The 25,888-nt window shown below is 50.8% G+C and overlaps 1 protein-coding gene and 1 non-coding gene across 2 annotated transcripts in view; both read right to left on the minus strand.

The window, feature by feature from the left end:
• P2RY6 (pyrimidinergic receptor P2Y6) overlaps positions 1-15,546 on the minus strand; it is a 94,396-nt gene extending 78,850 nt beyond the window's left edge. The window contains exon 1 of the mRNA XM_039487525.1: positions 15,441-15,546. The gene's annotated coding sequence lies outside the window, so the exon portion shown is untranslated. The remainder of the gene's footprint in view (positions 1-15,440) is intronic.
• Positions 14,235-14,341, minus strand: LOC120396177. The gene has a single exon (XR_005593037.1). It is a non-coding gene; the product is annotated as a U6 spliceosomal RNA (small nuclear RNA).
• Positions 15,547-25,888: the final 10,342 nt, after the last annotated feature.

The raw sequence follows: 25,888 nt of genomic DNA on the forward strand, positions 1-25,888 counted from the left end.
CTCAAAGGTTCTGATTATCCACATCTCCCCTTAGTGTCAGTGGGAACTGGGAGCAGTCAGCCCCTCTGGAAAACCAGGCTAGATGTGATTTGCCCAAAGCAACACATTTCACAAAGGGGATCAGAGGCCAATTGCGATGGAGGAGAAGGGAGAAAAACAAAAAACCCCACATTTTCATCAACATTTTTCAAGGGGGCAAACCCAGGATTTCCCAACCAGCTCTACCCATTGGCCAAACTCCCCCACAGGTAGCAGCTATCTAAGGTACTAACAGTGTCTCCATTCATAGGCGGCAGGTTTGTATAATTTTTGGTGGGGCCCAAAATGGTGGTGCCCCCCCCGCTCCTGCCCTGTAAGCAGATCTAAAATGAAGCTACAACGTGTCAGTGCCACAAGATTACAAGGGTCAATTAAAAGTGGAAAGTCAGAAGCAGCACTTGCCTACTTCAATATACAGTATTATATTTTGTTGCACCTGTTGTGATGAAGTGGGAATGTTCTTAATATTTTCTCTGAATACTGTGTGGGTGCCTCAGTTTCCCCTGCAAGATGCCAACTGAAGGTGTTGGGGACAAAGAGATCAGGTGGCCTCCTTGTCCGGAAGAGACACAGAGGCCAGAGGAGGGAGTGTCAGTTTGGAGCTGGCTGGGGAAATGGGGAGAGACCCAGAACTTGGTTCTGGGCTCCCCACCCCCCAAGATGGACCTGACAGAGGGGTTCTGTTTTCTGTACCAACAAGCTCTGTTTAAACTGTGTTCCTGTCATCTAATAAACCTTCTGTTTTACTGTCTGGCTGAGAGTCACATCTGACTGCGGAGTTGGGGTGCAGGGCCCTCTGGTTGCCCCAGGACCAGCCTGGGCAGACTCGCTGTGGAAAGTGCATGATGTGGAAGGGCAAGCTGAATGCTCTGAGGTCAGACCCAGGAAGGTGTAAGCTTCTTGCCCTGGAGACAGTATGCTCTGAGAGAGGAGGCTCCCCCAGAGTCCTGACTGGCTTTGTATGGAGTTGTTCCAAAGCATCACAGCATCCCCTTCCACACCGTGCACTTCCCAGAAGTCCGCACAGGCACTGAAACTCCCTCCTCCGGCCTTTGTCTCTTTTCCAGGCATTAGGAGGCCACCCGATCTCTCTGTTCTCCAACACCTTCAGTTGGCACCTTGCAGGGGAAACTGATTTGGGAGAAATGAAGTAAAAGCTGCCCAAACCGAGCTTGAGCACTCCTGAATTTTGAGGTGTTCAAATCTGGCAGGCAGGTGCTGCGGGTGGGAGAGGGCTGTGGGCTCCATGGGGGAGCTTGGCAGCAACTGTCTGGAGCTGCACGGAGCCAGATACGCTGGTCTGAGTGGCACAGTAAGCGATTTGGGGGTTGGAGAAGAGGTAGGGAGTTCCGGGGGGCAGTCAAGGGACAAGGAGCAGGAGGGGTTGGATGGGGCAGAGGTTCGAAGGGGCAGTCAGAGGACAGGCAGCAATTGGATAGGCATGGGAGTCTAGGAGGTTTATCAGGGGACAGGTAGGGGTGCGGTCCTGGGGAAGTTGGGTGGGGTCTCAGGAGGGGCTGTTGGGGACACGGAGATGGGAGGCTTTGATTGGGGGTGAGGTCCCACGGGGCAGTTAGGGGCAGGGGTCTCGGGAGGGGGTAATCGGGGAACAAGGACCAGTGGTGCTTAGATAGGGGGTGGAGGTCCTGGGGGGCAGTTGGGGAAGGGGTCTGGGGAGGGGGCAATCAGCGGCCAGGGGCTGGGATTCAAAGGGCTCTGGGCTGCTGGTAGCCGCGGGGATCCCAGAGCCCTTTAAATCCCAGCCGCGGCCAGGAATCAGAGGGCTCTGGGCTGCCTGCTGCGGTGGGGAGCTCAGAGCCTTTTAAATCCCAGCCGCGGCCGGGAATCAGAGGGCTCTGGGCTGCCCGCTGCGGCGGGGAGCCCAGAGCCCTTTAAATCCCAGCCGCGGCCGGGAATCAGAGGGCTCTGGGCTGCCTGCTGCGGTGGGGAGCTCAGAGCCTTTTAAATCCCAGCCGCGGCCGGGAATCAGAGGGCTCTGGGCTGCCCGCTGCGGCGGGCAGCCCAGAGCCTTTTAAATCCCAGCCGCGGCCGGGAATCAGAGGGCTCTGGGCTGCCCGCTGCGGCGGGGAGCCCAGAGCCCTTTAAATCTCAGCCGCGGCCGGGAATCAGAGGGCTCTGGGCTGCCTGCAACCGCGGGGAGCCCAGAGCCTTTTAAATCCCAGCCGCGGCCGGGAATCAGAGGGCTCTGGGCTGCCCGCTGTGGTGGGGAGCTCAGAGCCTTTTAAATCTCAGCCGGCCGGGAATCAGAGGCTCTGGGCTGCAGCGGCAGCCCAGAGCCCTCTGATTCCCGGCCGCTGTGATTTAAAGGGCTCTGGGCTCCTCACAGCAGGGAGCCCAGAGCCCTCTGACTCCCAGCCGCGGCTGGGATTTAAAGGGCTCTGGGCTGCCGGCAGTGCAGGGCAGGGGAGAAACCTAGCTCCAAATATTGCTGGAGCAGAGCCCCTGTCTGTGAATATTCCTGGGGCTAAAGCCCCAGAAGCCCATATAAGTTGGTGCCCATGTCTCCATTGTCATAGTATCTGAGCTCCTCACACTTGTCAGTGTATTTATTTTCTCAACACTCCTGTGAGGTAGGGCAGCGCTATCGTCCCCAGAGTACAGATGGGGAACTGGGGTACAGAGGGACTTACACACCCACGGCTGGCCCATGGCAGCTGACTCGGGCTAAGGAGCTGTTGAACTGTGGTGTAGATGTTCAGAGAGACCCTCCCACCTTGCAAGGTCCTAGAGCCCGGGCTCCAGCCCAATCCCAACGTCTACACTGCAGTTAAACAGCCCCTTAGCCCTTGCCACGTGAGCCTGAGTCAGCTGGCACAGGCCAGCCACGGATGTCTAACTGCAGAGTAGACATACACTAAGTGACTTGCCCAACGTCACACAAGAAATCTGTGGCAGAGTAAGGGACTCAACTAAATTCCCCTCAATCCTATGCTAGTGCCTCAACCTCTGGACCGGCCTTCCTTTCTAGGGCCCACTGAGCCTGGAAGAGAGGCTTCTGTTTCTCCCAACCCCGAGCCACTCCGCTTTGCTCCAGCCTGTTTGCACGGGCTGACGCAGGGGCTGAGATTCGGCTGTATATGCGTAAGCTACGCTGGCAAATAGTTCCAGGCCCCCAAACTGCGGTGGGATTGTGGCAGAATCAGGAAACTGATGCAGACAGAATGCAGAGGACATCTCCTTTGTGCATCTTTTCTAGTGGTGCAGAAATCGCTCCTCAAATATTACCGAGCAACTCTTCCCAGCAGCGCGTTGCCTTGTGCTCACCACAGTCAGACTCTGGACAGACAAGGCGGGGGAGGGAATATCTTTGATGGGACCAACTTCTGAGGGTGAAAGAGACCTGCTTTCACGCTACCTCAACCCACAGAAGTCGGTCCCACGAAAGATATTACCTCATCCACCCTGTCTCACTCAGAACACAGCTACAACAACAGTGTCAGACCATGGGCAGCCCTTCTCCCTTTGCTGATAGAGGCATGCATGAAGAGGGAATGCACGTTCTCTCACTGTAGCAGCAGCCTTCTTTGTTCATCTGACAGCACTTAAGTCTGTGGTAAGCAAACCCTTTAATACAGATGCATCCAATTGCCTTTTCCAGGTACTCGGGGAAGGGGTCTGATTTCTGTGGTACATGGACACTTGTCCAACTGGAACTGTTCCAAGATCTGCCTATTCAGCTCACATAGGACACAGAACAGCTGTCAGATGGTAACTTCTTGCAGTCTCTACCTTCCTGATCCTGCGGAAGCATCTGCAAGCATGGACCCTCACTGCCAAGAACAGTCCTACTGGCTTTGCAAAACTGAGGGCTTGGCCTGGACTGAAGCTGTTGATTTAAATGAGGAGGAGAATCCTAACCTGCTGCCGTTCCCTAGAGCAATCCCGTCGCTCAGCTTCTGCTGCCTTGATTACATGGAGACCGTGCCATTAAACCAGTCAAACCGGTTGAATGTCGATGATACAGGAGATGTGGGAAAATAACCCAGAAAGAGAGAGAGAGAGAGAGAGACACACACACACACACAGAGAGAGAGAGAGAGAAAGAGAGTGTGTACTGGAAATTCCCAATCCATTCCGAGAGGTGAGTTCTGGCTGGTTCTCAAAAAGTGGTTTCAATTTTACAGTTCTGCAGGGTGTGCGCTGTACTTATGCTGACAGCAGCAGAATCACACCAGAGGTGTGAGTTTACCTGGGCAGGTAGGTGGCCTGCAAACTGGGGTACGGTTCTTTGGAGTTTGTGGCCATTTTTTTTAGCTCCATAATGAGTCTGCAGAGTAGAGTTGTCTCCCCTCCCCTCAAAAAAAAAAAAAAAATCTGCTTGTGTTTTGTTTTGTTTTTAAATATTAGAATTTCAGGTTTTGTCTTCCCTGTTTTTTCCCTGGATAGTTCTATGGATGACTAGAGAACTAGGAGGTTTATGACAAGTTCTAAGGAAGTGAAACCTGAGCATCTGAGAAGGGAAGGGATACTTTATTCTGCCTGTTTAAATGTCTTTGTTACTTTGCTTAACCTCCATTTTTACTCCAACACTTGGCCCCATAAGGAGAGCACGTCTCTGTTAAAAATTCAATCGCTTGCTTTGCTGCTACACCTAAGGCTCGAGAAAGTTCCACATAGATCTCCACTCTCCCAATCATAGAATATCTGGGTTGGAAGGGACCTCAGGAGGTCATCTAGTCCAACCCCCTGCTCAAAGCAGAACCAATCCCCAACTAAATCATTCCAGCCAGGGCTTTGTAAAGCCAGGCCTTAAAAACCTCTAAGGAAGGAGATTCCACCACCTCCCTAGGTAACCCATTCCAGTGCTTCACCACCCTCCCAGTGAAAACGTTTTTTTCTAATATCCAACCTAAACCTCCCCTACTGCAACTTGAGACCATTACTCCTTGTTCTGTCATCAGGTACCACTGAGAACAGTCTAGATCCATCCTCTTTGGAACCCCCTTTCAGGTAGTTGAAAGCAGCTATCAAATCCCCCCTCATTCTTCTCTTCTGCAGACTAAACAATCCCAGTTCCCTCAGCCTCTCCTCATAAGTCATGTGTTCCAGCCCCTAATCATTTTTGTTATCCTCCGCTGGACTCTTTCCAATTTTTCCACATCCTTCTTGTAGTGTGGGGCCCAAAACCGGACACGGTATTCTGAGGCCTCACCAATGCTGAATAAAGGGGAATGATCACATCCCTCGATCTGCTGGCAATGCTCCTATTTATACAGTCCAAAATGCTGTTAGCATTCTTGGCAACAAGGGCACACTGTTAACTCATATCCAGCTTCTCGTCCACTCTAACCCCTAGGTCCTTTTCTGCAGAACTGCTACCCAGCCATTCGGTCATAAGTCTGTGGCAGTGCATGGGATTCTTCAGTCCTATGTGCAGGACTCTGCACTTGTCCTTGTTGAACCTTGTCAGATTTCTTTTGGCCCAATTGTCCAATTTATCTAGGTCCCTCTGTATCCTATCCCTACCTAGGGTGACCAGATGTTCCGATTTTATAGGAACAGTCCCATTTTTGGGGTCTTTTTCTTATATAGGCTCCTATTACCCCCCACCCGTTGTCCCGATTTTTCATATTTGCTGTCTGGTCACCCTATCCCTACCCTCCAGTATATCTAACACTCCTCCCAGTTTAGTGTCATCTGTAAACTTGCTGAGAGTGCAGTCCACGCCATCCTCCAGATCATTAGTGAAGATATTGAACAAAACCGGCCCCAGGGCCGACCCTTGGGGCACCCTGCTTGATACAGGCTGCCAACTAGACATGGAGCCATTGATCACTACCGGTTGAGCCCGACAATCTAACCAGTTTTCTATCCACCTTATAGTCCATTCATCCAGCCCATACTACTTTAACTTGCTGGCAAGAATACTGTGGGAGACCATTGTGACATTGCACTCTATATTATTTTATAAAAATATGCTAATGAGTGAATATAATGTAACTGGAATATGCTTCATGCAAAAGGTCTCTTGTAAGGTGTCATTACAAAGCTTATAATCTACTGAGTGTGTTCATCCTATTTCTATAAATATATCACTCTTGTATCTAAAATTAGAAATATGAAATATAACTCTGAGGGCCTATTGCAATTATGCAAAGTGTGGGCAATTAATGGTGGCTTGGAATCTTGATGGCTCCCATCAACCAGGACAATTGACTGTGGATGGCTCTGTTTGCAGGCAGGTCTTCCTGTGAGTCAGGCTCGGAGGAATGAAGGCTTGGGGGTCTTACAGCGACATGTGATCATGTCACCTGAACTGGAATCCATCGTTAACCTGGTGCTTTTCCAGTGAGGAGGGGTGGGAACCCAGAGGGACAAAGGATTTCCACCTTATGCAAAAGATATATTAATGGGTGGAATAGAACAAAGGGGAGAGCCATCCTGAGGAATCCCCTAGCTACCACCTGAGCTGGAACAAGGGCTGTACCAGGGGAAAGGATTGTGCCCAGACTAGGAAGGTGTCTAGTCTGTGAAAGAAACGTATTAAGATCTCACCCTCAGAGATGTTTCATCTGTATTCAGTTTCTTACTGTATTAGACTTGCGTGCTATATTTTATTTTGCTTGATAATTCACTTTGTTCTGTCTGTTACTACTTGAAACCTCTTAAATCCTACGTTCTGTATTTAATAAAATCACTTTTACTTATTAATCAACCCAGAGTGTGTATTCATACTGGGGGCGGGGGCAAAGTGCATATCTCTCTATCAATGTTATAGAGGGCGAACAATGTATGAGTTTACTCTGTATAAGCTTTATACAGGGTAAAATGGATTTAGGTTTAGACCCCATTGGGAGTCGGGCATCTGAGTGCTAAAGACAAGAACACTTCTGTTAGCTGCTTTCAGTTAAGCCTACAGCTGTTAGGGGACGTGGTTCAGACCTGGGTCTGGGTTTGCAGCAGGCTAGCAAGTCTGGCTCAAATCAGGCAGGGCACTGAAGTCCCAAGCTGAAGGGGTGGGAAAGCAGGGGCAGAAGTAGTCTTGGCACATCAGGTGGCAGCTCCCAAGGGGGCTTCCGTGATCCAACCTTTCACAACTGTCTCAAAAGCTCTGCTAAAGTCAAGGAATAACACATCCACTGCTTTCCCCTCATCCACAGAGCCAGTTATCTCCTCATAGAAGGCAATTAGGTTAGTCAGGCATGACTTGCCCTTGGTGAATCCATGCTGACTGTTCCTGATCACTTTCCACTCCCTTAAGTGCTTCAAAATTGATTCCTTGAGCACCTGCTCCATGATTTTTCCAGGGACTGAGGTGAGGCTGACCGGGCTGTAGTTCCCCAGATCCTCCTTCTTCCCTTCTTTAAAGATGGGAACTACATTAGCCTTTTTCCAGTCATCCGGGATCTCCCCTGATCACCATGAGTTTTCAAAGATAATGGCCAATGGCTCTGCAATCACATCCGCCAACTCCTTTAGCAGTGTATCCAGCCCCATGGCCTTGTGCTCATCCAGATTTCTAAATAGTCCTGAATCACTTCTTTCTCCACAGAGGGCTGGTCACCAAGGAGACCTCCAGTGGATATCATAGAATATTAGGGCTGGAAGGGACCTCAGGAGGTCATCTAGTACAACCCCCTGCTCAAAACAGGACAATCCCCAGACAGATTTTTGCCCCAGATCCCTAAATGGCCCCCTCAAGGATTGAACTCACAACCCTGGGTTTAGCAGGCCAATGCTTAAACCGAAGATAAAACTCAATATTCCTGATATTTATAAGGAAAATAAAATGATATAAAAAAAAACAAGTAGAAAAGGAAAGATGGTCCAGTGGGTAGGGTACTAGGCTGGGACTGCAAGACCTCAGTTCAATTCCCTGCTCTACCATAGGCTTCCTATGTGACTCAGGCAAGTCACAATCTCTCTGGGCCACAAGTCCCCATCTGTATATGGAGATCACAGCACTTCTGTATCTTGTAGGGGTGTTGCCAGGATAAACGCATTAAGAGATTGTGAGGTGCTCCAACACTTCGGTAACGTAAAGTACCTTAGACAGAAAAATAAGCTTCTTCTATTAATAAAGTCAAGACTTCCTTATATAATCAAAAGAAGCAGAAAATGAGAACCCAATTTTATTTTCCTTTCCTGGTCACCTTTAAATGAAGGTTGACAAAACCCTACAACACTCAGGTTAATTGAAATTTACAACAAACTGCATCTAACTGTATTTGGACAGCATTGTGATCCAGGTGTTCGGCCAGACCCACTGGGGTGAACTACACACACAGTCTTGCGCATTACTATTTTCTAGAATCCATCCACCACCTTAGACTTGGTATTAGATTAAAAAAATTAAGACTTATATTGCCCTCCCTCCGCCTCCACCCTCAACCCAGCTGTACAAATAGGATTTTACTGGAAAACAGATTCTGATGCACCTAAATTTGGCATTTCCGGTACAATACAGCCTCTAAAGTTTGTATTGTTCTTTGAATGTGGGAGAAGATACATTTCCTTACTGGCTTAGTTGACAATAGCCAACCGCTATTTATAAAGCTCCTCTAGCACTAAGGGCTCCTGAATCAAGTTTAGTGTCTTTGTTTTGACTGTATTGGATGAACAATTGCATCGGGAGACAGTATTGCTCAGTGGACAGAGCACTCAAGCACCACTCAGGAGATCTGGGTTCTATTACTGACCTGCTGGGTGAGCTTGGTTAAATCACTTACTGAAGCTTCTTCATTGCAGGTTTTCAAAAGGAGGCTGGATAGCTACTTGATTTGCATGGCGTAGACACAACAAATCCTGCATCTTAGCAAGGGTCGTCTAGTCTAACCCCCTGCCGTCTCTTCTAATCCTATGGTTCTATGAGTCTATCGCTCTGTGCCTCAGTTTCCCCACTGGTAAAACAATAGTGACCTTCTTTTAAAGAGCTTTGAGAGCTACCGATGCATCATGCTATGTAAGAGCTAGATATTGTTATTAGATAAACCTGCACTTGGACAATAGGAAGTTAATAAGAGGATCCCCCTTTCCTTTTTGTATTCTCCCTGTAGTCATTAAGTATCCATTCTTTGTTGTCTGTGGCTCAAGCCATCCCATTTCCACCCCTCCCCAGTAAGTAATTCCAGGAAATAATGCATGTAAAATTGCAGTGAGTTCCTGGGAGGACAGAGGTCAAGGGCTCACCAATGAAGTAGATACTCTGCCGTCAGAATGCATCTCTGGGAGATGTCAAGCTGCCGGGAGTGGCTCACACTCTGCCGTGATGCTGGTGCTTCTGTTAAGAAGCAGGGCACAAACCCCAAACTAGTTGTGAATTCTAAACTTAGATTTCACCAGCCAAGTATCAAGTGTGAACTCCTCAAGCACTACAACAGCCTGAACATGGAGTCACAGACAGTCCCCTTGGGTACTCCAGTACATCTGAGGCCTGGTCTACACTGTGGGGGGTTCGAACTAAGGTACGCAAGTTCAGCTACGCGAATAGCATAGCTGAACTCGAACTACCTTAGTTCGAACTACTTACCCGTCCAGACGCCGCGGGATCGAAGTCCGCGGCTCCCCCGTCGACTCCGCCACCGCCGTTTGCGGTGGTGGAGTTCCGGAGTCGACGGGAGCGCGTTCGGAGTTCGATATATCGCGTCTAGATGAGATGCGATATATCGAACTCAGAGAAGTCGATCGCTACCCGCCGACCTGGGCGGGTAGTATGGACATACCCTTAGAGACTAACAAACGTATTTGGGCATAAGGCCAATTGAATTAAGGTGGAAGTGGCCTATTCTCAACAGTTAACAAGAAGGTGTGAGTATCAGCAGAAGGAAAATTACTTTTTGTGGTGACCCATCCACTCCCTGTCTTTATTCAGGCCTAATTTGATGGTGTCCAATTTGCAAATTAATTCCAGTTCTGCAGTTTCTCGCTGAAGTCTGTTTTTGAAGATTTTTTGTTGAAGAATTGCCACTTTTAAGTCTGTTATTGAGTGTTCAGGGAGACTCCTACTGGTTTTTGAATGTTACAATTCTTCATGTCTGATTTGTGTCCATTTATTATTTTGCGTAGAGACTGTTTGGTTTGGCCAATGTACATGGCAAAAGGGCATTGCTGGCACATGTCATATCACATTGGTAGATGTGCAGGTGAACGAGCCCCTGATGGAGTGGCTGATGTGGTTAGGTCCTATGATCGTGTCCCTCATTATTTTTGCTGATACAGACTGACACGGCCACGACTCTGAAACCAGTACATCTTGCCACCCAGGTAAGCTTGCCTTTGTGATACCTGGTCCCTTACACCAAAAATCACAATAATATTTAGGTTACTCCCAGTCACTTTACCTCTGGTCACTTACACCTTAGATCCTACACCAAAGACAAGGCTTGTAGCCAATCCAATTATAAACTAACTAAAGATTAACTAAGAAAAAGAAATGAGTTATTTATAAGGTTAAAGCAGGTAAACAGACACACGCAAATGAGTTCAGTAATGGGTTCCAAAAAGTAGCTATATGTCCCCTAGGGCTAACCCAGGCTAAGCAGCTGGGGATCTATTGCTTATGCTTAGAAATCTTGCTCTCTCAAAGTCCAAGCAGCACAGAGATAGTTTTTTCTTGTCAGGGATTTTTATTCCCTTCCCCCAGAGTTCAAGCCGATGGGAAAATGACAGGACTCTATGACTTTATGTGGCTTATGCATTCACTTGTCTAGGTATCTCAGGGCTTGATCCTGCAAGATGCTGAGCACATCTCCTCTTCATGGGGAGAGTAATTAACAAAATCTTTTGTTCTTTGTTTCATCACAGCTTGTTGAGTTTCAATGGGCCTTCTTGGTGGGCAGGACCTCACACCTTCTGTAGCAAGCCAGCATTTTACATTCATTAATGCTTCTTTCCTGTTTGAGTTACACAGTTACAAATGTTTACAATGCAAACACTCAATACAACCTTACAACGCCCGGGTACAGCTGTTATGAGATTAATACATGGAGCAATTTACAAGCATTTCATAAAGTCTAAACACTAGACACATTCTCATAAACTTAACATCTGTTTTATCAACGCTAACAGAAGGTCTGATCCAGAGAGACCATCTCCCAGCTTGGCCCCCACCACTCCCAACAGGCCCCATACAGCAGGGCAGTTCTCCAAAAGACTTGGGACTGACAGAGAATGGCGCTGTTTGTGTGGGGTCAGGGGAGTGGAAGATGAGAAGGTCTGTCACCCCCCGGCCTCCCCAGCACAAAGAAACAAGGAGGAAAATGACAGGACTCTATGACTTTATGTGGCTTATGCATTCACTTGTCTAGGTATCTCAGGGCTTGATCCTGCAAGATGCTGAGCAGCGACAACTCTTGTTAACTTTCAGGCCCAATCCTGAGCTCATGGAAGCCAATGGCAAACACCCATTGACTTCAAAAATGCAGGACCAGACGCCTTAGAGGGAGCTGAAGGCACTTCGCACCAGAAAGTGCTCTGGACTTTGCGGGATAGGCCCTAAGCTACTGTCTAGCTGCAGGATTGCTGGATTTTTAAAGTCAATAGACAGTGTAAAAGCTCGTGCACCCACAATCACTGGTCAGGTTGGGATTTGCATGTGTGTATCACTGGAGCACCCACGGGCCCATCATCAGCCAGGTCAGGGGCCAATCGTGCTCAGCGCTGTACAGACTTTATCTTAAAGGGAGCAGGATTCAAGTCATCCTGGTGAAGTGGCCCCATTCCTGTTCAGTGGATGTAGGGCAAAGACCCAAGACAAGTTTCCTGGAGCCTGCAAGCTCCTGTGCATGGCCGACTTTTCCCACTTGCACAGAGTCACTGACTTCAGGGGGGCTCTGCGGGAATGCCAGTGTCTGCCTAGGCACGTGAGCTTGCAGGATCAGGGCCTCTGTCAGTGGTTTGGTTTTCAGGTTGATCTACCCCTTGGCATTCCACAATGCCAGGCCCTGGAAAACCAGCAGTGTTCATTTAAACAGGACCTTCCCATAAGCAAGGAGCACTGACCAGATTCCATTCATATACTGTTTAGCGGACAGGGCACTGGACTAGGACAGAAGCGCCCTAGGTTCTTTTTCTGCCTCTGCCACTAGCCTGCAGGCTGACCTAGGACAAGTCACTTCATCTTCCCGTGCCTCAGTTTCCCCATTTGTATAATGGAGATAATGACACTGAGCTCCTTTGTGAAGTGCCATAGAAGAGCTACCGGTAGGTATTGTTACATTAATATTTCCAAATATGGGTCTAAACGCAGAAAAAATTTAAACAATTGACAATCACCATCTGGATCTTACTGGCTTCTGTGAGCACCCCTGTTGCCTAGCTTGCAGATTCACCCTAGGTGGCTAACATCTGTAGCAGCTAATTCTTTCCATACATAATTATAGCTGGTTTCTTACAGTATCAGCACCCAGTTCTGCACTTGCTTAAACAAAACTCAAAGCTTCTGCCTGTCTAAGGGGCACAGGATCAGGCCCTTAGCTTCCCTCTGCCTTTATCAATTAACAAGAAATAACCGTTGGCCAGCGCACAGCGTTTTATCATTCGATCCCTAACTGTAAAGGTAGCTAAGCAATGGAACAAATTAGCTAGGGAGGTTGTGGAATCTCTGTCGTGGGAGGTTTTTAAGAACAGGTTAGACAAACCCCTGTCAGGGATGGTCTAGATAATACTTAGTCCTGCCACAGGTGGGGGACTGGCCCAGATGACTTATTTTTGTGATGCATTCCCTGGGAACTGCAGTCACTTGAAGTACAATCCCATCATGGTTTACACTCAGAGGGGCAAATATTGGACCCCACCCCAGCATATACTGTGGCCATGGAGCGCCCTGACCCAGTATGCTCCTAAAGACCATGTGCATAGCAGTCTTCTAAACACGTTGCCCTCCTCCCCGGCACCTCCTCACAGCGACCCTGCAAATTGCCACTCACCTCAGTTTCCCGTTTGAGGCACCAGTAACTGCATGGAAGCAAGTTCTCAAGTCCATCAACACGAGAGCCAGCTGGCATCTCCCTCTGCTTCTGCCTTCCCCTGGCCCACCTGTTTAATTGGTCAGCATGCAGAAGGAAAGCAGATGGATCTGTGAGTGCTGGGCAGATTTTCAAAGGAGCTCAGCACCCAGCTGCTCCCATCTGCCTCACGCTATTCCAAACTGGGGGTCGGGACCCCTCAGGAGGTTGCGAGGTTATTACATGGGGGGTTGCGAGCTGCCAGCCTCCATCCCAAACCCTGCTTTGCCTCCAGCATTTATAATGGTGTTAAATATATTTAAAAGTGTTTTTAATGTAGAAGGGGGGTCGCATTCAGAGACTTGCTGTGTGAAAGGGGCCACCAGTACAAAAGTCTGAGAACCCCTGTGCTATTCAGTCCTGCCTACATCAGGGAAGGGGTATGCACAAGTCACTGTGGACTACTGCAGCCAAGATACCTGTGGGGTACAGAGTGGGATTCCCCTCATCCTCATCCCGACAGAGGTCCCAATGCACAGGCCAGTTACTCAGTCTGAGCTCTGCATAGAGCCCTGCGCAGATGCAAAATTTGTATCTGCATCCAATCCGTGATCCACAAACATGGTCCACGGATTTGCAGGCTCTTAGCTCTGCAGCTAGAACTGCAACCATTACATTTAATCCCCATTTGCAATAATGAAATTAAGGGCAATATCTTCATGTTTTCCAGCACTGTTATAAGACACTGACTAGTCCGATCTTTCCCTAAGGATACAGACGCTTGCCAAGCCAACCTAATTTTTCTGGACAGGTCCCCAGCAGTGAATTGCCTGTAGCAGAGAGGCCCCCATCCTGATAGCAACGTAACACTGATCCAAACAACTCGAGTGCCTGCCAAAATCTGACCAGGCCATCACACACACAAAGGGTGTCAACAAATTCACTATCGGTCTGAGAAAGTGAGAAAGTTAAATCACAGAAAGAGCCTGTCAGTAAAATCCATTTAAAAAAAAGACTATCAGTAAAAATAGTCTGATAGGAAAATGCTTCCAATTTATTAGATGGATTCCAGCAACATCTTATAATAATAATAAATGGAGATATACCTATCTCCTAGAACTGGAAGAGACCTTGAAAGGTCATTAAGTCCAGTCCGCTGCCTTCACTAGCAGGACCAAGTACTGTCCCTGACAGTTTCCCCCCTGAATCCCTAAATGGCCCCCTCAGGGACTGAACTCACAACCCTGGGTTTAGCAGGCCAATGCTCAAACCACAGAGATATCCCTCCCTGAAAACATGGAAAGCTTCACGAATTTGCGTGTCATCCTTGCGCAGGGGCCATGCTAATCTTCTCTGTATCCTTCCAATTTTAGTATATGTGCTGCCGAAGCAAGCAATCTTAAGTGCAGATATTGAAAATAAAATTTTAAAAGCACTTTGAAAAGTGCTACGTAAGAGGCAAGCATTGTTAACAAACGCTCGTGTACGTGACCTTACGGCACGAAGCTGATCAGAATCCTGAAGACAGGTAGATTCTTGTAAATATTTGTTCCCATTCATGGAATGGGCCAGTCAGGGGGGTAAAACACAAGGGAGGGAGGAGAGCTACTTTAGCTAAAGGAATACGTTGGCACAAGAAACAGTGGGTCTGAACCAGGCCATGAGCACATTTAGATGAGAAATTAGATGAGATGAGAAATTCTAACCGCCCGAGAAACGAGGACCTGCAACAGAGCGAGATGACATGACGGGGTTGCCTGCGAGGGTCAGCACTGGACTTGTGACCCAGGAGGTCCCTTCCAGCCCTATGGAAGTGTTACAAACAGCAACACTACATATCTTCCCTCGGAAAAGCTCCCCCCACTGGATGGGCAAAGAGGAAAGCAAACCCAGCCAACTGCATCAGAGAAGAAGCAGGGAAACCCGATAACACACTGATGCGTATGAACCACAAATGAAGGTTAGCTGAATAAAACAGGACTTAGAAATTGTTCATTTTCTTTATCCTATTTGAATGTGAGTAACACAGATCAACACAAAACACTCCTACCGCCACCAACCCCTTCAAGTTCAGGATAGAGGCAAATTGTATGAACAGTAGCCCCGAGCCTGCAAAAGCTTATGTGGTTATTACTGTGTATTATTTGTATGACCACAATACCTCGGCCAGGTATCCACCAGGACCCCTCTGTGCCAGGTGCTGTCTCCTAAGCACATGCAACGGTGCAAACCCAGAACACGGTTGCCCAAGCTTGCAATAACTTTAAGCGTGCGCGTGGCACGACGCAGCTGCTTAAAGTTCAAGCCCCCGCCTCAGTCTCTGCGGGATGCGAGTGAGGCTGGTGATTTAATGCTGCGATCGCCGGGAGCAGCCCTAGCCCCACGCTGCCCCGGGGAACCCGCCCGCGCGTGAACCCTCCCACCCCGGCAAGTCCCCCGGAAAGCCCCGCTCCCCGGGGAGAGGCGGAAGGAGGGGCTGGGGGAGGGGGCACTCACCGGCTGCTCCGCGCCTGGGATGGGCCCGGGGACCCCGCACTGGCGCGGAGATCGCTCTGCCCGGCCGCTCCGCGCGGCGCCTGCCCCGCTCTCAGCCGCAGCCGCCTCCTCCGCTCGCCTGCCCCGACCCGACCCCACCCCCTTGGGGCGCTGCCAGGCGGCTCCTTCCCTCGCACACCCGCACCCACCTGTGCCCGGAGCGGCGGCGGGGAGCGCGGGGCTGGCTCTCGGCGCAGCGGGTCTAGCAGGGGAGCCGCAAAGGAGAGGAAGTGGCAGTGCACCTGCAACGCAGCTGGGTTTTGGGGGGTGGTTGTGACAATGCACCTGCAACGCAGCTGGGTTTTGGGGGGTGGTTGTGACAATGCACCTGCAACGCAGCTGGGTTTTGGGGGGTAGTTGTGACAATGCACCTGGAACGCAGCTGGGTAGGTGTGACAATGCACCTGCAAAACAGCTGGATGGAAGGTGCAGGGAGTAGCTGTGACAATGCACCTGCAAAGCGCCTGGGTTGGGAGGTGCAGGAGGTAGGTGTGAAAATACACCTGCAAAGCAGCTGGGGGGAGGGTGCAGAGGATAGGTGTGACAATGCACCTGCAACGCAGCTGGGGGGGGGTGGTGCAGGAGGTAGGTGTGACAGTGCACCTGCAACGCAGCTGGGGGGTGGTGGTGCAGGAGGTAGGTGTGACAATGCACCTGCAACGCAGCTGGGGGTGGTGGTGCAGAGGGTAGGTGTGACAATCCATCTGCAAAACAGCTGGATTTTACCAGTAAGGGGGGGGAGGGCGATGCATCTATAAAACAGATGGAGTTTACTGGGGTAATTGGTGACAGGGAGCAGTGCTTCTATAAACCAACTGCATTGTACCAGGAAGGGCTGGGAAGAAACAGCTGGATTTTACCAGCGGCAAGGGAGAGGAGGGGAGCGACCACTGCATTACAGATTTATTAAATGTTTGTTTTATCAAATGCACCATTAAATCTGCAATAACTAAATGCCCCCTAAAGGCACAATAATTAATAAAGGCACAAGGCAGTAAATGCACAATTAAATCGTGGGATGACAGCGATGGGAAAGACCTATTTGATCTTTCCTGCTGGCTGGTCCCTAGAGTTGGGTTTTACACATCTCCAGGGATGGTGTTTCTAACCAGTTCCCTTGGGAAACTATTCCATACATCTCTCTGTCGGGAAGTTCTTCCTGAGAGCCTGGCTTCCCTCCCCCAAGAGGCTTATGTGCTGCTCATCTCTCTCACACGGGAGGATAAACAGACTATGTACCCACTATTTATTTTCCAAGATGAGTGGACACTCAGCCTTTGGCAAGCCTGGGCACAGATTGTAATTGCCGGGAGGCTGAGGGACTGGGAGCCGGCTGTCCTTTGTGACTCAGTTGTGAAATGCCTGGAGGGGGACACACACATACGTGCAAGCAATGATGGGAGGTAAACAGGCTAGCGTGAGACAACATAGTCAACCAAGGATCATGCGAATGAATCACAGCCGGGAAGAGGCGTATTACCGGGCTGCAATACCTATTGGGTTTCTGGGAACTGGGCGGGCAGAAGCCCGCCCAATGCTAAAGGATCCGACCCCAGCCTAAGGGGAGGATCTACAGGACCTCAAAAACCCAACTGATTTTGGGGGACAACTAATAAAAGAACAGGGACAGGAGTGCGGTCAAAGGGTCATAAGAAGGGACATCACTTGAAGTCCCTACATCATGACCAGCTGTCTTTCTAAGAGATGCGGACTCATACAGCCACAAGTTCTGGCATGATTCAAGAATCAATGGTTGAAATCCTCTGGCCTGCGTGTTCTGCAGGAGAGACAAGGTGGGTGAGGTAAGATCTTTTATTGGACCTATTTCTGTACAGAAGCTGGTCCCATAAAAGATATTAACTCACCCACCTTGTCTCGCTAATATCCTGGGACCCACATGTCTACAGCAATGCTGCCACCAACAATGGATGTTATGCAGAAGGACAGACTAGCTGATGGATCTGTTCTCACTTTATAATATATGATCCTCCCTTCTTGGACCGAGGGGAAGAGACCAGTCAGATATTAGGGAAATGTCCAGTTAGATTTATTCTGTCAAATGGTGTGACACCCCAGGTGCTAATCTCGGAGTAAGGTAGCGTGAGAGAAATGGAGGTGGGTGGGGACTATGCAGTGAGTCGGTAGCTGGGTCGGATGGCACTGGTTGGACGCTGTGACTGAAGACTGCGCGGAGCCAGACTGACAAAGAGCCGGATGATATAAAAGCTGGGATTGAACTCAGACAGACTGTGCCCCCAAGGCAGTCTTTATGGAGGAGGCAGAGAGGAAACTCTCCAGTGCACACGCAGCATCGGCTCACCGTAATGACAGTGCTGGTTGTCACCTTATCTGTCAACGCTACAAGAGTGAATTGTACTCACCAGGTGTCAGGCTTTTTAAAACTCACAGTAGCAAAGATGTGAAGCCGAATGCAGCCTCTGGCTTCAGGCTGCCCCTGTTAACAGCCCAGGGCAGCAGGGAAACTCCGAGACTGACCCCGATACAAGCCTCCGATGGGGTGCAGCCAAATACACCATGCCGGGATGTGTTCATACCAGAAAACACGCCCTGGGTAACTCAGCACAACACCGGGACTGAAACAGAGAGAAACGCCTTCTGGGCAGGCGTCTGAATGCAGTGCCAACCAGGGACAACTTCCCTGAGCTCTAGGGGGGTCGACCGGTGTAAACACAAAGTCAGCGAGAGAATCAGGGCCAAGGACCCCAACTGTACATTGTTTAAGCCCAGGAAGTCGGCCTGGAGCGTGTCCCTTTTCATTAAAAGTTTTGTGCAATGAAACAATAGAAACAGGAGCTTCATTTAAACCGCTTTCTCCAGTTGGTCTCTGTAGGGATCAATTTCTGTCTAGTCTGTAGGTTTATTGATTTCTGTGGATCCGATGCTCCTCTTCTGAGACTCCAGGCATGTGGAAAATTCACTCTTTAAAAACGCATTATCACCCACCATTGTCAAGTTGTCACAAACTCAAAACTCACGCCGTCCGGGGCCCTCCCTGCTCAGCCCTGGACCCCGTAGAGAGCTCAATGCCTCCAGACCTGCCAGCTGCCCACACTGAGCTGCAGAAAGTCATTCAGAGCCCGCAGGGCTTTGCCCCCGCTAGGCTGACACACCAAGGACTGAACCAGGGACCCCCAGAGCCTCGTAGCATAAGCTGTTACAACTTGAACTAGCGGCGGTAACAGACATATCCTCTGTGTCTCGGCAGAGGGGGGACCTGTAACACACCCTCCCCAGTGGGTTACATTAGCACCCATCCCCTCGCCTTCCAGCACTAATGCAGCACCTAACCCTCCAGCCATTATGGCTCCTCACCTCTTTGGTAACCTTTCCCCCAAGGTGCTTGTTCCTTGTAGACATGCTGCGCCCTGCCATTCTGCTATGGGGCTAGCCACTCTATACTGTACGCAGCCATGGCAGCATAGGCACCTCTCCTATTCAGTACTCAGCAAGGCACCACCTCGTGGCAGGTGCACCATCTGGGGCCAGCAGCAGCAGCCAGTAGCCTCATGAGACAGGAATTTGTCTGAGCATGGGGCTGCTGTCTGAAAAGATGACCTGGGGAAGAAGGGAGGTGGGGAGAGAACTGGCTAGTGGCCAGATTCTCTTGGGTTCCACCAGCCCAGTCTGGAATAATGCGGCCCCTGGTGGGAGAGGGAGCAGGGTGGAGTGTAACAGCAGCACAAGCTCAGGGCCATCCTTAGGCATATGCAGCTGTGTAGGGCACCACGAAATTTGGGGCACCAAATTGCCCCAAATTTCATGGTGCCCTAGACACCTGCGTGCTGTATACGTGGCAGCACCAGCCATGGCGACCAGCCCTAACCCTTGGCCATCCCCCCACGGGCTGCACCCACTGCAAGGGGCAGGACCATCCCTAGGGGGGTGTGGGGCCCTGGACAACTCCCTCCACCCTGCCTCTTACCCTTCCCCCTGCTCTGCCCCTGGCCCGCCCCCATTCCACCTCTTCCCCCAGTGACCCCCGCACTCACCAGTGGCGGGAAGCAGAGCGATGCGGCCCCAGCCCCGGCCACATCACTCGGGTTGGGGAAAGGACCGTTCCAGGCTCTCACCGGTGGGGGGAAGCAGAGCACTGGGGCTGGGAGCTGGCGGAGTAGAGCGGGCTGGGGCCGGGCTGCTCTGCTTCCCGCTGCTGCCGGTGCATGTGCGGGGGATCTCTTCCCCCAAGCCTCCTCCCCCAAGCAACACGGCTGGGGCCAGGGTGAGGGAAGTGGAGCGGGCTGCTCCCGGCCCCTTGCTAATCTCCTGGGCCACTCTGGGCCTGTGGGGCCCCCAAAAGTGGCCCCCCACAGCTCCTGCCTCCCAGACCCTGGGGGGGGGGAGGCCAGGGGCCCCCCACAGCCCCTCCCCCCCACAGGGGGCCTGCATAGGACACCCAAATGGCTAGGGATGGCCCTGCACAAGTCCCCTGCAATCCCTGCTCCGCTGGGGTGCCCAGATCTGGCTGTGCAGCTGTGCGTGGGCCAGGAGGAGGACATGCTAATTCTGTGCCCCTCTCGCACATCTTCTGCCAGTGGATGGAACTTAAAGCTGCTTCCCAGTGGTAGAAGCCCTGGGAGATGTGGCAGCGGCTGTGCTGTGGCCAGCCCACCCCTGTGGCCGACTGCCTCCCGTGGTGCAACAGGCCCCGGTGTGCAGAGGAAAGGACCGTGTGCTCCTCCTGTGGAAGTGAATCTGGCCCTTTAATACTGTAGCTCAGTCTGGCGTCCTAAGGCCTGACTGGGAAACTGAGTGAAAAGCAAATCTGTAAAGGAGACAGATGGGGAAGCAGCCAAAGGAGAATATTCAGAGTCAGTCAATGCTGCAGGGAAAGAGGAGGGCAGCCAAGATGCGGAGTGAAGTAATGCAGCTAAAGAGGTTCGCAAATGAAGCACGGGCAAAAGAAAGAACAGCGAGGCAAAGGGCGATACAGGAGGAGGGTGAGGAAATCACTGAGGCCTGTTAAATAGCTGAGATACTGAAATTATGTTTTAAAATCTGCCTTTCTTGGATTAAAGGAAATTGCCAGAGAAGTTTGGCAGTTAGGAAGTAACACACTCCTTGTAAAAACAGCTATTGATAAAGATCAAAGATGGGAACCCTTGGAAATGTCAGTACAAACGGGCGGCTCCAGGCACCAGCACGCCAAGTGCATGCTTGGGGCAGCAAGCCACTGGAGGCGCTCTGCCGGTCGCCCCCAGGGCAGCAGGCGGGCTGCCTTTGGCGCATGCCTGTGGAGGGTCCGCTGGCCCCTCGGCTTCGGCGGACCCTCCGCAGGCATGCCACCGAAGGCAGCCTGCCTGCTGTGTTTGGGGCAGCAAAATGCCTAGAGCCGCCCCTGAGTACAAACATATCAGCAACTCCAACTGACATGCATCCACAGGTGTTAAGGACATGAAAAGGGCCATACTGGCTCAGACCAATGTTCCACCTAACCCTGCAGCCTGTCTTCCGACAGTGGCCAATGCCAGGTTCCCCAGAGGGAATGAACAGAACAGGGAATCATCAAGTGATCTATCCCCTGTCACCCATTCCCAGCTTCTGGCAATCAGAGGCTAGGGACACCCAGAGCATGGGGTTGCATCCCTGACCATCTTGGCTAATAGCCCCTGATGGACCTCTCCTCCGTGAACTTACCTAGGTGGTTTTTTTCAAAACCCTGTTAGAGTTTTGGCTTTCACAACATCCGTGCAACGAGTTCCACAGGTTGAAGTACTTCCTTCTGTTTGTTACCAAACAGCAGACAACTACTTCTGAAAAGTCATGGAGGCTCTAGGACTGAGTAAACATGCTACTGATTTTCAGAGAAGGACAGTAGAGGAGATCCTGGCAATTATTGTTTTGTAAATCTAACTTCAAGCTTTAAGAACAGACCAGAACAGAACAAATGGTAAGAGAAAAATCACTATGGCCCAGATATTTAGTCACTTACCTGCTATTAAAATCAATGGAAGTTAGGCACCTAAATACCTCTGAAGATTTGTGCCTAAGTTTCTAGTAGACCGGGGTGGGGAACCTTTTTTCTATCAGGGGTCGCTGACCCACAGAAAAAAACAGTTGCAGGCCACACACAGCCCCGTGGGAGCGGGTGGGGGCGGAGGCTTGTGGCTTCCCCCGCAGGGGGGCGAGCCAGCGCTCGTGGCTCCAGCCCTGTGGGGTGTGTGTGTGAAGGCTCAGGGCTTCCCTTAGGCTCCAGGGTGGGGCCAGAAATGAGGGGTTCAGAGTGCGGGAGGGGGCTCTGGGCAGGGGCAGAGGGTTGTGGTGTGGGAGGAGGTCCAGGGTGTGGGCTCCAGGAGGGAGTTTGCGTGTGGGAGGGGCTCAGGGCTGGGGCAGGGAGTAGGGGTGCAGGTGGGGGGTCCAGGAGGGAGTTAGGGTGTGGGAGGGGGTTCTGACCCGGGGCCGGGGTTGGGGTCTGGGAGGGAGTTAGTGTGGGGAGGGGTTGTGACCCGGGGCCGGGGTTGGGGTCTGGGAGGGAGTTAGGGTGGGGAGGGGTTCTGACCTGGGGCCGGGGTCAGGGTCTGGGAGGGAGTTAGGGTGGGGAGGGGTTCTGACACAGGGCCAGGGTTGGGGTCTGGGAGGGAGTTAGGGTGGGGAGGGGTTCTGACCCGGGGCCGGGGGTCGGGGTCTGGGAGGGAGTTAGGGTGGGGGAGGGGGTTCTGACCCGGGGCCGGGGGTTGGGGTCTGGGAGGGAGTTAGGGTGTGGGAGGGGGTTCTGACCCGGGGCCGGGGGTTGGGGTCTGGGAGGGAGTTAGGGTGTGGGAGGGGGTTCTGACCCGGGGCCGGGGTTGGGGTCTGGGAGGGTGTTAGGTGTGGGAGGGGTTCTGACCCAGGGCCGGGGGTCGAGGTCTGGGAGGGAGTTAGGATGTGGGAGGGGGTTCTGACCCGGGGCTGGGGGTTGGGGTCTGGGAGGGAGTTAGGGTGGGGGAGGGGGTTCTGACCCGGGGCAGTGAGTGTGGGCTCAGGCTGGGTGGTGCTTACCTCAGGTGGCTCCCGGTCGGTGGTGCAGCAGGGCTAAGGCAGGCTTCCTGCCTGCCGGGGCTCTGCGCTGCTCCAAGAAGCTGCCATCATTTCCGGCCCCTAGGCAGAGAGGCCAGGGAGCTCTGCACGGTGCGTGCTGCCTGCGCCTGCAGGCACTGCCCCTGCAGCTCCCATTGGCCGCAAAGCCGGCACTGGTGGCGGGGGCAGCGCACGGAGCTTCCCTGGTGCCCCTGCTCCTAGGGCCACAGAGACATGCCAGGAGCTGCGCGGAAGCGACTGAACTTCTGGCACCCCGGCGAGCTGGTGCTTGTGGCTCGAGCCCCATGCGGAATGTGACAGATGCGGCAGAGTCAGAGATTGTCTCTCTCGAGTGGGGTCTCTTCAGCCACGTTTGCAGCTGCCACAAAACCAACTTGAGTAAATTCTTTACCTCTCAAGGGCGCATGCCCCGGTCTCTCGAGACTGAAGGATGCCTACTACTAAGCAGCAAGGTTGTATGGGTGCCTGATCCAATTCCCACTGATCTCTAAAGGAGTCTGTCTATTGACTTCAGTAGCAGTTGGAGCAAGTCCTTTGGCTAGCGGCCTGCAGTGACTCAAAAGCATGAGTACCAGCCTCATGGCAGATTGAATCCGAACCAGAGAGACAAGGTGGGGGAGGCAATATCATTTATTGGACCAACTTCCGCTGGTGAGAGAGAGGAGCTTTCAAGCTTACACAGAGCTCTTCTTCTGGTCTGGAAAAGGTACTCCGAGTGTCACAGCCAAATACAAGGTGGAACAGATTGTTTAGCATAAGTACAGGTCTGTCGCATCTTACGTGCATTTAACATGTGCGATTTCATCTTTACGCGGTTGGCAAAAACAAACAAAAAAGAGAAAAATAACAATTTTAATATTGTACCTATAGTGCAGGCGATTCCGCCCGCCATTACACTCAATGTAATTTTGACTATACGTGATTTTCGCTTTACGCACTGACTGCGGAACGTAACCCCAGCGTAAGATGCGACAGACCTGTAGTTAATGCATATTATATTTCAAAGGACCATTTAAGGTGAAGTGTCCTGTTAACACCCCTCCAGTCATAGGGGGAAAATAAGGGCAGGGGAAGGTAGCTGTGGGGAGGGTTGTTGGTGGGTTATAATTATTGTTTATTGCTAAACAGTGTATCGCTGTTGCAAGAAAAGCGAACATTATTCTGGGATGTATTAACAGGAGGGTTGTAAGCAAGACACAAGAAGTAATTCTTCCACTCGACTCCGCGCTGATTAGGTCTCAACTGAAGTATTGTGTCCAGTTTTGGGTGCCACATTTCAGGAAAGATGTGGACAAATTGGAGAATGTCCAGAGAAGAGCAACAAAAATGATTAAAGGTCTAGAAAACATGACCTATTTGGAAAGATTGAAACAATTGGGTTTGTTTAGTCTGGAAAAGAGAAGGCTGAGGCGGGACAACAGTTTTCAAGTATGTAAAAGGTTGTTACAAGGAGGAGGAATAAAAATTGTTCTTCTTAACCTCTGAGGGTAGGACAAGAAGCAATGGGCTTAAAGTGCAGCAGGGGAGGTTTAGGTTGAACATTAGGAAAAACTTTCTAATTGTCAGGGTAGTTAAGCACTGGAATAAATTGCCTAGGGAGGTTGTGAAATCTCCATCCGAGATTTTTAAGAGCAGGTTAGACAAACCCCTATGAGAGATGGTCTAGATAATACTTAGTCCTGCCATGAGTGCAGGGGACTGGACTAAGTGACCTCTAGAGGTCCCTTCCCATCCTATGATTCTATGAAACACTCTGTTCCAGTTGTATTTAGCTGTGACACTCCGAGTACCTTTCCCAGACCCGAAGAAGAGCTCTGTGTGGCTCGAAAGCTTGTCTCTCTCACCATCAGAAGTTGGTCCAATAAACAATATTACCTCCCCACCTTCTCTCTCTAATATCCTGAGACTGACACGGCTACGATACTGCATACAACAATGTTAAGAACCAGGGCACAAAACCCAAACTGGTGGTGAGTTCTATACTTAGATTTCCCCCACCAATTATCAACTGTAAACTCCTCAGGTACTATAACATCCTTTACACGGAGGTACAGACAGTCCCCTGGGGTACTCCGATCTGTCTCGCCACCCAGGCAAACAAACCTTTGTGATAGATGGTCCCTTACATCAAGAATCACAGTAATATATGTCTGCTAGTCAATAAGGTGCCACAGGGCTCTTTGTCACTTTTAGCAATATTCAGGTTACTCTGAGTCCTAAAGGTCCAGTCACAGACTCATAGATCAATTGCACCTTAGATCTCGCACCAAAGACAACGCTTGTAATCAATCCTATAATAAACGATATACAGATTCATTAATAGGAAAAGGAAAGGAGAATTATTTACAAGGTTAAAGCAGGTAAACATAGATATTCAAATGAGTTACAATCTTAAGTTTCGACAGGTAATAGAAACTTCTATAATAAGCAAACTCCATATGTCCTTTAGGGTTAACCCCGATGAAACAGCTGCAGACTTCTGGCTTATGCCTAGAAAACCTTGCCCTCCAGAGTCCAAGCAGCACAGACATACTCAGTTCCTTCTGTTTGGGGTTTTTACCCTCTCTTGCCATGTGCTCTGAGCGGCAAAACTCAGATGATGGGGGAAACCACTTGCATGACTCATCTTGATGGGGGAGCAGAGAATCATAGAATCTCAGGGTTGGAAGGGACCTCAGGAGGTCATCTAGTCCAACCCCAAAGCAGAGCAACAAAGTCTTTTGTCCCCTTTAACATCTCATTATTGTCCTTCTGGCGTCGATGGACCGTTCCTGTTGGGCAGGACGTAACACCTTCTGTTGCAGATTGGCACTTCCCAGTAGCTGGCTCTCTCCTGTCTGGTGATGTACATGGTAACAGAGGCTCACAATACAACCGCTCAAATATTACCTTACGATATGGGATACAGAGGTTACAAGTGAGATTAAAGCAGACAGCAACTCACAAGCATTCAATGAAGTCTAAACACATTCTTATCATTCTGACACCTGTTTTAACGCACAGAGCCACACTGATTCCAGCTGCGTATTAGTCAACGTTCCACTGAGGCATGGGGATCACACCCTTAAAGAACAGATCTTGGCAGTCAAGCTCGGAGACCAATTATCAGCCCTGCACCTCGCCCCTATGTGCTGCAAGGGGTTAAGGAAGAATTTGTCCAGAGCAGAAGGAGCACAGGGCTGACATAAGCAACGCTACAGCATCTCCCCTTAGCAGCGCTGGTGCCGGTGGTGTGTCAGTGGCAGGGCTTCCCGGAGGGGGGGCAAGAGGGGCAATTTGCCCCAGGCCCTACAGGGGCCCCCACGAGGGTCCTTCACTTGCTCCGAGGGCCCCAGAAAACTCTCATGGGGCCCGGGCCCCCGGAGCTTCTTCCA

This window comes from Mauremys reevesii, linkage group 1 (assembly GCF_016161935.1).
Source record: "Mauremys reevesii isolate NIE-2019 linkage group 1, ASM1616193v1, whole genome shotgun sequence".
Classification (NCBI taxonomy): Eukaryota; Metazoa; Chordata; order Testudines; family Geoemydidae; genus Mauremys; species Mauremys reevesii.